The sequence below is a fragment of the Primulina tabacum genome, chromosome 16 (genome assembly GCF_025594145.1).
Source record: "Primulina tabacum isolate GXHZ01 chromosome 16, ASM2559414v2, whole genome shotgun sequence".
Classification (NCBI taxonomy): domain Eukaryota; kingdom Viridiplantae; phylum Streptophyta; class Magnoliopsida; order Lamiales; family Gesneriaceae; genus Primulina; species Primulina tabacum.
In genome coordinates, this window is record NC_134565.1 from 6,270,665 (window position 1) to 6,283,836 (window position 13,172).

A 13,172-nucleotide genomic window follows, 5' to 3' on the forward strand; every position below is an offset into this window, starting at 1 on the left:
GCAAGTAAAGAGACGCGCCGAAAATTATGTAATATGGCACATGTGGGAAGATTATCAGAAAACATTTGCCCAGAATTCCAGAACCAGAAAGAACCGGAGTTTGGTAAATGATTCAAGCCGATATCGGATCGGAAACACTTTACCGACACCAATACAACTGGTGAAGGACCACAATCACGATTTCCTCGGGGACATAGAAAGCCAAAGAGTCCCCGACAAAGTTAAAGTGGACATGTGATCAGTCCACTAACAAAAGGAAGGACCACCATGTGAGTGGAAGACAAGAACCACCAATAATCGGTGGTAAAGGACAAAGAATATTGGATTCTCTATCTTTAAAGATAAAGAAAATCCAATAAAAATACAAAAATTAGTGGGCATGTGACTAAGCCACAAAAAAGCAAGAGAATCTGGACCTAATTACATCTATAAATAAAGAGTAAATGGGAACTAGACAAATAAACAAAGTTGGAAACAATGAATATGTATAAAACAATTTTTAAAGTTTCCAAACAAATGAATCAAAGCTACAAAAAAATCGCTGAAGGTTTTCAAAGAGCTATATCAAGTGCTGAAAGAAGCAGGAAACGAAATATCAGCTGATATGATCCAAACGCATATATACTATTTGTGCCAGGAGATCAAAACAGAAGAACAAGTTATTTCCAGATTTTTTATCTAGGAAAAATACAAAAAAAGTGGAGGGGCCACTCAACCACTACAGAAAGTGGTCCAAATGTAAGCTGTAAATGTTTACCAAGATTTGAAATCCGAGTTTCAAATCCGAAGAAGCCTTCTATAAATAAAGAAGAAAGAAGGAAGTTGAGATCAATGAACATTTCTTCAATTTCTTTCAAAAATAAGTTGTAATATTTTCTTTTAAGTTTATGTGTTCTGTAAGTTCAGCTACTATTAGTAGCTAAACAAGTTTCTCCTCCTCTACAGGAGGTTACTATGTAATAATAAATGTTTGTGTTTGAATAAAGAAAACCTTTGCTCCAGCCCCTCTCATATATTATTTTCAAAATTTTATCTTTTATTGTACACCCTAAGGTAGGAAACGAATTAGGGTTGTGCCAAGTGCTGCTGAAGAAATCTGCGTCAGTAACCATCTATTGCAACTGTGTGGTTAGGCTGTGAGGAGCAGTCTGTAAAACACGGTAGATATAACCCGGTGGCACTCCGGTCAAAGAGGTAAAAGATTTAATTTATATTTCGGAAACATGATGATCCTTTTATAAAATAAAATAAAATTGATCATTTGAGCAAGGTATATAGGCTGGAAACCTTGCGTAGCTGTATATCTTGGGACTATATGCTTCAAGAACAGGCTCGATAGGTATAACAATGTCACGTACCAGACATAAAAGAAGTAAGGATATTTTTGGAAAATTTAAAATATTGGGAAGTTAAAATAAAGAATTGAAGGGATAGGTAGTCAAAATAAAGTTGAGAAGGGATGTAGGGAGTTATTGAAAGTTTACCCTTGTTAAAAATATAAAAATTATTATATACATACACACATTTTCTTACGCTAAGCGTGAACATTGACGGTTAATTAATATTAATATATGAAATAAGAATTAGTAACATGAGTCACGTAACACAAACTTTGAAAATGTATAAATAAGAAAAAAAAAAGACCATCTATTACTTGAAATCGAATAGCCTATTAAAATATTAAGTATGCAAAATTATTTAGGAATAAACGAAAAAAAGAAAAAAAGAATTTGATGGTTGAGAAAAAAATGTATATAAATAATAAAAAATATGGTTTTTTTTGTTACATTTGAATAAGAAGATCATATCGAGATTGTTTTACGTCATGTAAAATTTATTATTACAGAGTTTCTTTTAGAATAATATTAAGGCTACGTTTGGTTGGAGGATAAAATTATGAAATGATTAAGAGAGAAATGATAAAAAGAATAATTGAAGTAAAAATATAATATGTAATGATAAAATAATAATGTTTGGTATGATTGTTAAGAATGAGATAATTAAGAATATTTTGATGAATTGACAAAATTGCCCTTCCACTTTTGCGGCGGTGGTGGTCGGCCGACCGGCTGTGTGATTGCCGGCACGACGGCAGGGCGGTCGGCCGGAAGGAGGAGGGGGTGGTCGACAGCGGAGGCGGCGGTGGGTGGTGGTCGGCCGGCAGTGTGATTGCCGACGGCGGGGCAGTCGGCCGGCAGGAGGTCGGCGGGAGGATGGGGTGTCGGCAGCGGAGAAGAATATTTTGATGAATTGACAAAATTACCCTTCCACTTTTGCGGCGGTGGTCATCCGGCCGCGCGGCGGCAGGGCGGACGACCGGTCGGAGGCGGTCCGAAGGAGTAGGGGGTGGTCGACAGCGGTGGCGACGGTGGGTGGTGGTCGGCCGGCGGTGTGATTGTCGATGGCAGGGCAGTCGGCCGGCAGGAGGTCGGCGGGAGGATGGGGTGGTCGGCAGCGGCGGCAGTGGTCTGTCGGCGGCGGGGATGGTCGATGGAGTGAAGTGGTAGTGAATTTGGAATTAGGAGCAAGGTAAAATTGAAAAATAGGATGGATTAAGAGTGAGATAAATAATCTTAGGGGTGATGAGTGATTATTTTATCACAGATAATATAACATAATCATTTATAGAAGGGATTGACTTGGTTAAATAAAAATCCTACCAAACATGGGATAAGGTGGGTTAAAAAATCATAAACCCACCTTATCCCTCTAACCAAACATTGCCTAAAGGTACCACAAATATGTCTTACATCGATATTTTTATATTGTATTGAATTTATCACAAGATTTTGATATGTAAAATTTTTTATTGAATTTTTTGAGTTGTAAGAATTTTTGTACGAATCTCGTTATACCTATAGCACGACTTCATTTTCAATCTATTTTATAATATGTTAATAATATAATACTCCATTTGTCTCATATGCATAGACTTGTACTTCATTCGTTCTATATATTTAAGGTCGTGTTTGTTTTGACATAGATAAATTAGAAATTTACTGAAAAAGTAAAATTTACAAAAAAAAAAAGTCTCATTTTAACTTGATTTATGAATGTTTAATAGGATAAAAATTTTGTTGGATCGAGTTAAAGCTTAGAAGGGGTGAACAAACTTTTTTATTATTTTCTTGTTTACGAACCGTTCTTAATAATTTTCATGTTGTAAAGAAGTATTTTGAACGACTAGACTTGTTAGATCACTAAAAAATGTAAGTGCAGAAATAGTCTGGATTGATTAGTAATAAATTATATTTGGTAATTTAACAATAAACAATTTCAAATAGACTTTGCAGGAATTTAAATGTATATTGTAATGACATAAATATGTTTATGGATGTTCGGAAATAAAACTGATATGTCACCTCTTCTTCCACATTAGGAAGATTTTCACTGAAACCCTTTAGTTTTACAATGTCTTGTAATAATTCACTTAAGCTAGGACTTATCACTGCCTAATTTAAACTTTTCGTAAACACTTTACAATTCTGGATATTTAAGAATCTTTAATTCAGTAGACAACAAACACAAAACCCAATGCTCAGACTTGACGACTTCAGCTGTTGGTGTAGCACAAATTTATCTTTGATGATCTAATATAATTCTGACAAGCCTGTGCTTGAATGAGAAGCTAGAAATCGAAAGATTAAGTGTGCCCAAGATCTTTGAAATATTCATGCTTAAGAATAGTTGTAGTTGATCGAGAAAGTTTTTCGTGTTTGAAATCTGCATATTTATATTTGAAAAGTTTCAACGGTCAGATTTGCTTTTCAACGATCATATGTATTGTTCTCCGACATAACGAAGATGTCATTTTCATATCATTAAATGCTTATTGATGATACTTGTGCTTTGCGATTTCAAGACTTTACTTTTAATAAAACTGACAGAACATGTCCGAATTAGGTAGCTTTCTGTCATTCGGGAGTTGGTAAGATAATGTGTTATCTTTCTAAATGAGGCAACCGATTGAACGCCTTGACTTTGTTTTCTTTTTAGATTAAACTCTTTTATGACCGGTGACAATCCGAATTTGTTTTCAACAATTTGAACACTTTAGACTGTCGGTTTTTTTATTATATGAGAAATTTGCAACTTAAGTTCATATAATTCTGCGTCTTGACTCCTTAGTCTGAACGACTTGATCTTCTTAAACACCGTGTGAATGGCTTGATCTGGTCCAGCAGTCCAAAACATGAAATATATTTAAAAGTGACTGGACCTGAAATAGCTTGAAGGATCGTGTGCGGGCACCTTTGAGGATGCTTCAAACAAAATATTCTCCAAGAGCTGTAATTAGGCATGCTTAACGGACCGGTTCGGGCCGGAACCGACCCGGAACCATTCCAAAAAACCCGGAACCGGATCCGGAATGTGAGAACCGGACCCGAAACCATGTACAATCCATTAATTTGTGGTTTGAACCGGTTCAGCATTTTCTGAACCGGTTCAACCGGTTCCGGTTCCGGGCCGAATCCGGAACGGACCCGGAACCTGACCCATACCCGGTAACCGAATTTTAAAAAATAAAAATAAAAAAAGGCCTTTGGGCCAACGGTTGCAAATGCAACCGTTGGCCCATAGGCTGCCAAATGCAGCAGCCAACGGCTGCATTTGCAGCAGCCGTTGGCACATTTCAGTAGCCGTTCAACGGCTACTGAAATGTGCCATTTTTTTTTCATTTTGGCCCCCAAACTGCAATTATTTTATTTTTTTTACCCTCAAAATCATCTATAAATACAAGTCATTTTTTATATTTCACATATCAATTTTCTCTCAACTTCTCATTTCTCTACAATCGATATATTTCTTTGCTATCATTTTTCCAAATATATTCAATAATTGTGTTATAATTTTATCTATAATCCGTATTATTTTTATTGTTATTTATTTATTATTTCGCAATTTACTCAAATAAATAATTCGAATTTCAATGGCATCATCTTCAAACCGTCGTGGTGGTGGTGGCGGCGAATACGCTCCCGATTTTGGTGAACATTTTTGCTACATCCCCGACTTTGATGAAGTCGAACCTGACCACAAGGATGAAGAAGCCATTGAACTCCCCAACAAAGATGTAGGGACGCCATCATCTACTCGAGCAAGCAACACAATGTCAACGAGCACGACGACAGCCCGTGCAAAGCGAAGCAAAGTTTGGGATCACTTTGATATTGAACAACAAGGTACGAATAACTCTTTTGTCGTTTGTAAAATTTGCAAAACGAGGTATTCTTACAAAATAGGTGGTGGTTCCGGTGGTACCGGTACTTTGAAAAAACATTTAGTTAAGGTACATAAACTTGACCATGATACGCTAAAACCATTCAGTAGGGAACCAATACAACAACAAATTAATCCTTTTAGTGGTGAAGCTTTTACAATTACAAAAGAAATTTCTCGGAAAGCCATCGTAAAGTTTGTTACCAAATGTTGTCAACCTTTTATAATAGCTGTACAAGAAGGTTTTGTTGAATTTACTAGTACTATTCAACCTGGTTTTCACAATATTTCTAGGCACACATTTAAGAAATATTGTTTTGATATTTACAAAGAATATAAAAAAACACTAAAATCGCATCTTTCAAATATTTCTTGTAGAGTTAGTTTAACAACTGATATTTGGACTAATTTAAAATATGAATCATATCTTGTTGTTACATGTCATTGGATTGACGAAACTTGGATTATGCAAAAAAGAATTTTAGCGCTAGATCATTTAGAATCGTCCTACAACGCATACACTATAGCCAAATATGTTTTAAATGTTGTTAAGATTTATGGCATACACAATAAAATAATGTCGATAACGTTAGATAATGCGAATGCCAATACTCTTGCAATTAAATATCTTAAAGATTTACTAAAATCAATTTTAGAAGGTAATTTGCTTCATGTTAGATGTGCGTGTCATATTATCAACTTATGTGTTAAATGTGCCTGTGATGAACAAATGTCCACTGTAATAGAAAAATTCAAATTATGTGGGAAATTATTACGTGAAAGAAGATATGGACGTGACTGGAAAACACTAGTCGAATCAACCGGAATTAATTAAAAAATTTCCTCTTCCTATTGAAACTAGATGGAATTCTTTATATCACTTGCTTCATACTTTATTACGTTTTCAAGATTTAGTTACTCCATATTATAATAATATTACAACACAATCTTTAATGCTAACTGACGATGATTGGAATATTTTGAGTAAATGTGTTTCTTTGTTAGAAATTTTTAAAGAAGCAACCGAAAAAATTTTCTGGCATTAACTACCCTACTTCAACCATGTTTCTGCCGTTGCTTTTCAATATGTTTTATAAATTTATTGAATATCGCGATGATTCTGTTATGCGTGATTTTGTTTCAAATATGGAAAACAAATTTTTAAAATATTGAGAAACTATCCCAATTGTGCATGGTTTAGCAACATTACTTGATCCTACTCAAAATCAAGGAGGATTAGACGTGTTTTTTGAATATTGTGCTAAATTTCTTGGGAAGAATGTTGATGATTAAAAGAAGTCAATCATGCATTCTCTCCAAGAATTGTTTGATTTGTATGCTAGTGAACAATGTGATGAACCGAGTGCGCAGCTGAAGGAGATGCCGACATATAAGAGCAAAAGTGGAGCACTGAACTTCTTTCAAAGTTTGAAACGACAAAAGTTCAAAGGAAAATCGGTGACAACAACCAATTACAATGAGATCCAAATTTATCTAAGTCAATATATTGAGACTACGGATAATTTGGATGTTCATGATTGGTAGAAAGCAAATTCTAAACTTTATCCAGTGTTATCTGCAATTGCAAGAGATGTCCTACCCATTCAAAGTTCAAGTGTTGCTTCCGAATTAGCATTTTCAGTATGTGGAAGGATCATTGGTGACTAAAGAACTAATTTAAAGCCAGAAACACTTTCCATGCTAACGTGCCTACAAGATTGGTTTGCAGCAGAAAAAAAGAATAGGACCTCTGGCGCGATCGACGAATTCCAAAGCTCAAGTTCCGACGAAGATCCAGAATATTGCAAATATATTTTAATAAATCGTGATGAATTTTAGATGTTCAATTGTAAAAATAAATATTTAAGTTATTCTGTTAAAATTTTTTTATTAATCACAATTATTTGCAATCAAAATACTAAATAAAAAATTGTCCATTAATATTACTAATTTTAATTATATAGTAAAATATAATAAATTAGAGTTTGGAACCGGTTTAAACCGAACCGGAACTGGTTTATTAGAAGCCGAACCGGTCTTGGTTTGGATTGGTTCCAAGTTTTTCATCTTGGAACCGGAACCGGTTCCGAACTCACCGGACCGAGAACCGGTAGGAACCGGTCCGAAACCGATCCGGTGGAACCGATAAGCATGCCTAGCTGCAATAGCTCGTGTTCTAAGAATCTGTACATCGATGAATTGGATCGAGTTTGGTATCAAACCAAGCGGAAAACACTCGAAGTAATCATTCGTTAAGAAAAATTGATATATTTTAAAAGCTAATGACTTGTGTAAACTGATCGACTGACATACGACAAATCCGTTGTAGCTTCTATTAGTTCAGCTATGAACTTTAACTGAACTGATATCTGCTGAACTGATCAAATCAATTTAAAACATAGTTAAACAGTTAATACACAAGATATGTTTATGGATGTTCGGAGACTTCAACTGCTCCTACGTCACCACTTCTACCGCATCGGGTAGGTTCAACTAGAAGACTATTATTTATACAACACCTTGTACAAACTCAACTAACTTAGGACTTACCCACTACCTAACTGAACTCCTAGTTTAGACCGAAGGTATCACCTTCTAGCCAACACTTGTTTAACTTCTGTGTATCAAAGACTACATAAACAAGTTTTACGTCTTTGTGCAAGACTGTATTTGAGTGGTGGTGTGTGTGTGTATGAGAACTGATCTCTAAAAACAACCCGAAAGGTGTTCTCATACACCGAGGGAAATGAACTTCTACACTAAGCTGATAAAACTTGAAATGCTCCCTCGATTGGGTTGTTTGCTTCTTTAAAAGCTGATATGCAATAAGCGTGCCATTTCTTTTGTTTTTCCACACTTTGTTGTTGATGGTATTGATCTGTATTTATAGCAACAATGCGACCGTACATCAAGACTCATCACATGTGATCGTTGCAGCTTGAATGCGTTCCATGAAATCTGTGTCTCGACTTTTCCGACACCCTTTCTGGAACATCTTGTCTTTAAGCTTTGCTGCAACGTCCATTGTTGTACTGTTTGATAGTAAAATTGATTTTCCTTAATGCGCACAGCTGGATTCCACCTTTGATAAGCTTTTCGTGTTCTGCAAACTGATTAATTCCAAACCGATGCTTTAAACGCGTCAGTTGAACTGGTCTTGAACTGGTGAGGTGAAATCAGTTGACTTGTCAGATGAACTGATATCATTTTTTCAGTTGAACTGGTCAGTTGAGTCTTCATCAGTTGAACACTTCATCAGCTGGCCGGGCTTCTGAAGGTCTTCTGCTTAACAACCTATCAACTGGATAATCAGTGGAACTACTCTTGATACTTCAGTTGTACTGGTTCAGTTTGAGCGATCAGTTGGCGCTTTCAGTTTACGTCTCGATAGCTTCAGTTTTAGTTTGGTAACTGATCGGTTTGAAGCCTGATCAATTTCAGCTTCCTGCGCACTTAGGTAAACCATTAATCACAAAATAACAAGTTTTGTTAACATCAAAATCAAGATTGCGAACATGAAATGTTCCAACGTAGCTCGATGTTGTTATTTGTCAATCATCAAACTTAAGAGTACTTGAAATATTCTAGCAAATATATTTTTTTTTGTGATGACGAAATTAAGCTGCAAGGCTATACAAGAAGTTACATATAGCAAAATTTACAAGAATTTGAGAAAGATGAATTTTATTAAGGAAATGAAATGTCATTTTACAAGTGCATAAATTAAAAACATTTCATATTACACTTACACACAAAAAAAATCTTCTATGACTTGAACCGTGATCCTGCAACACTTGCTGTAAGGTCCAAAATACAATAATGTAATTCAACTGCATGAAAATCTAATAAAAATGGAAAATGTCTAATTAAATTATTTTAATTACATTAATTAAAAGTGTAGGCATGTTTTACATGTTTAAAATATCAATTTATGCTAGAATGAATATATCAGTATTTCTAGGGTTATTCGAGACGCGATCGAGGAACGGAGACCATGGACTATAAAAGAAAAATATTTTTTTAATGATTGTTTTTAATTATTTAACATATGGTATATTTAATGTGTAAATTTCAAAAATAGGGTCTTTTGAGATGTTTTTACATGTCGAGTCATATTTTAAACCGGTAATCGATTTTTGACAAAAATAAGGACTTTTTGGAGACTCGGTTAATATTTTCTTAAACTTTCCTAAACGAGATATTTTTCTAAGTTATAATGGGCTTATGGGTCTATTATACTAAGGTTATTGGGCCTAGTTGCCTACCAATTATTTATATCCGAAGTTTGGCTCCCAAGCCCTAAATCTTCACACAACTCACGCACAACACTAAAGAAACCTAGGGTTCTCCTCCCTAGCAACACGCACATATGCTTGTACATTTAGGGTTTTGAAGGAAAAATCGCAGCAAGGGTCTTCCTCGTCACTCTGGCGACGTTCCTTGCGTCTAGACTCGAATTTTCGTTCGTGAATCACACAAATACACGTCTGGTTCTTTCTTTTCTCATCGTTCATACCATATTATGTGTGAATCTATATGTTTTCATGAAAAATATGATATACTTTTTTATTATTTTCGTTTTTGTGATGTATACATGGAAAAACTTGAATTTCTTGACATGAAACTCATGATATTGATGTTGTACAAGGGGCTGCCAGGTTAGGGATGATATAGGCATGATTTAAGGTGTAAGATTACTAGATGAGGCTGTACAGGGCTGGAAAGGGAGGGCCAAGGGGCTTAACGAAAGTGGGTTCTAAGGGAACTACAATTTCTTTGGTTCTTGAAGGGAGCAGGTGTGAGCGAGGGTTGGGCTGCTTCCAGAGGACATATGAGGGCTATGGAGTGGTCCTAGATGGGTTGAAGAGTGGCTGGTGCAAGGGTAAAGATGGGAGTCGCACGGTTTGGCCGCGCGACCTTGGTGCATGCGCGATCAAGAAGAACCATGCACGTCCTCGTGCATGGCTCTCTAGGGCTGGTCAATAAGGGTGCTAGGGGGTTTGGTCATGTTTCTAGGATGGTTGGTGAGGGTTAGATCTCGTTGGTTAGGGGCTAGGATCGAAGGAACGTGTGGTTGTTAGGGGCTAGGGTTTTGTTCGATCAAGTGCATAAAATCCTACAGGTTCCTAGGCATCCCTAGTGGTTCTAAATGGATCGATTTAGATTGTAAAGAGGCTGGTTAGGTGTTAGTATGCTATGGCTAAAGTTTGGTTAAGTTTCGGGATAATCCGAGTTAAAACCGGGACTTTGGTCCAAGTTTTAAAACGAATTACGAAATCTAATCAAGGGGCTTAAGTTACATCATAGAAATGTTTGTGTATGTGTTTCAAGGTGTTACTGTAAATTTGGATGGATTCGGGTCGAAGTTTTAATGTTCAGGGATAAAATGGAAAAGTTAGGGTTTCAGGGGCAAAACGGTCATTTTACACCTAAAAAATGTTATGGGCCCTGGCAATGTCCCAATAAATGTAATGAATTTTAAAATATTTATTTTGGAAAGTTATGGAATTTTATGGTGGAAAATGATAAATGTTAAAAAACGTGTTGCATGCTTGATTTAAAATAAAATGATATTTATGCATACATTTTTATAAAGAGATGGAAATGCTGAAAATATTTTGAATGAAGTGACTTGATTGTGATGGTAAAAAATGGGGATTCGTGAGGGACAAAGCCCCAGTGGAACCCAACACCGAATTTCCATAAGCCAAGGCGTAGTAACAGAAAAGTGGTTGCCGGTGTCTCCGCCAACTATAGGCCAAGTCACAGAACGGAAAAGTGGTTACTGCTGGCTCACAATCTGGTACTATGGTTACAGTTGAGATTGATCAATCGATCGAATGATAAAAGGATGGTCACAATTAATGAACTGAGTTCACCTCAAAGGAAATTATATGTATATGATGAAAGGAAAAGTATATGATGACAGAAAGAGTTTAAGTTTATACATGTTCATTCTAAAGCTATTTTATTACAAGTACTTTCACTGTTGCGTGTGGATGTATACGTATTACTTGTCAATATGGTTAAGGCTTGCCGAGTCATTAGACTCACTAGGTGTGAATGATGCAGGTGAGGATATTTCTGTGGAGACAGGTGGGTTGGATGATTGAACTGGCTGGACTGATGGTGCATTGACTCGAGGACCTTGCTAGTTATGCACAGTTAATGCTTTTACATTTCTTTATATATTTTCATTACTTTTATGCGAAGGAGTCGTTTTTGAGAGGATTTATGACGTTCATGCTACTTTTGAAAATTGCTAGTGTTAGGTTTAGTTTAATGTTTATAATTTCATGTTTTTCACTGCACTTGTAGATTTTTAAGTAATTAGTTGGTTGGATTATCTTAATGGAGAAAATATTAGTGAAGGTATATATATACATATATATAGGTCGGCCGAAACCTTAAGCGTTTTAGGGGGAAAAACGAGTAAAGGACGTTTCACTTGAACTGTGGAATCCTTTGTAAAACTTAAATAAAATTCAAGCTCGATATAATTGTAAGTGCACGATGTCAAGTAATAATATAATGTACACGAGTACGATTATCGTTCCTACAGAGACTGTATTTCACTGATATTGTTTTCAACTATATTTTCTTTTGCAAATGATAATCAATTTGAATGATTTATCTACCAATAATTAAATAAATAAATAGTTGAATGCAAAGAAACAACATGAAATAAATATTTAAACATCAAATGGGAAATTAATTTGTTGGGAAATTCGGTTCACCTACTCTTAGTTATTTTCACCAATTAATCTCGACTATTGTTCGCTTTCTTTGACATAATTCCCGAAATGATTAACAAACTTTCTCGAGCTATGTTAAACTAATTCGACGTAGCGAAATAATTAAACATCTTTAATTATTTATGAACGGTGAATTGCATGCACGATTTATGGAATCCCCTAGCTTTCGACCTGTTGAATTATCACTATCGACGTGTATTCAATTTCATATGTTTGTGTAAATTGCAAATCCATGAATTATATTACTAGATCCTATATGCAAATTATTATCTCGAACTCACTCGCAATATGCAATATTATTAAAGTTAGCTAGACTTCAATAATTCAAGCAAAACAATAATATAATCAAGAACGAAGCAAAAGTCGAGTATTAAATTACGTCAACAACTATTCGGGGTTGGACCCCCTTCGAATCCCAACAAACAAGAAGTTTAGCTAATAAAAGTCATGACAATAAATGCAATATCTCTAACGTCCCAAAAATTTGGAGGCCCATGTGAAACACATGTGTGCAAAATATTAAATTTTTTATGTATTTTAATTAAATAGTTTTAATTGCATAAATTAAATATGGTGGGCATGTTTAAACATTTAAAATGTACTTTTCTACATGAATGCATAAAACGATGTTTTTAAAGGTTATTCGAGACACGATCAAGGAACGGAGATTTTGGTCTTAGGGTGGCTTCACAAGGGGTGGTTCGAAGGCTAGGAGATCCCTTGAGGGCAAGTGGCACGCATGTGCATGTGTGATCGGGTTTGAGCGGCCGAGACTTGGGGAAGGAACCTGAACGTTTACGTGCATGGGTCAGGGAGGCTGGTATAATAGGGTCCTAGAGGGTTTGGTTAGAGTCCTAGGAGGGTCGACTAGGGTCTGGACCGAGTGGTTAAAGGCTGTAATCGAAATAGCATAGGATTGAATCACACTAGAACTAGGACTCCATGTGCAGAAAAATTCAGTAACTTCCTAGGCTTGTTCAAGGATCTTAATTGGCTTGAATTGGATTGAATATGGTTTAGTTATGTGTTAGGAAGCTTTGGTTCAAGTCTGGTTAAGTTTCGAGTCCATACAAGTCAAAACTGGGATGTATGTCTAAGTTTAAAAACGAATCGAGAAACCCATCGAAAAGCTAAAGTTTAAGCCTAAGAAATATTTATGGGAGTGTTTTAAGGTATTAAGATAAGTTTGGGGCGATT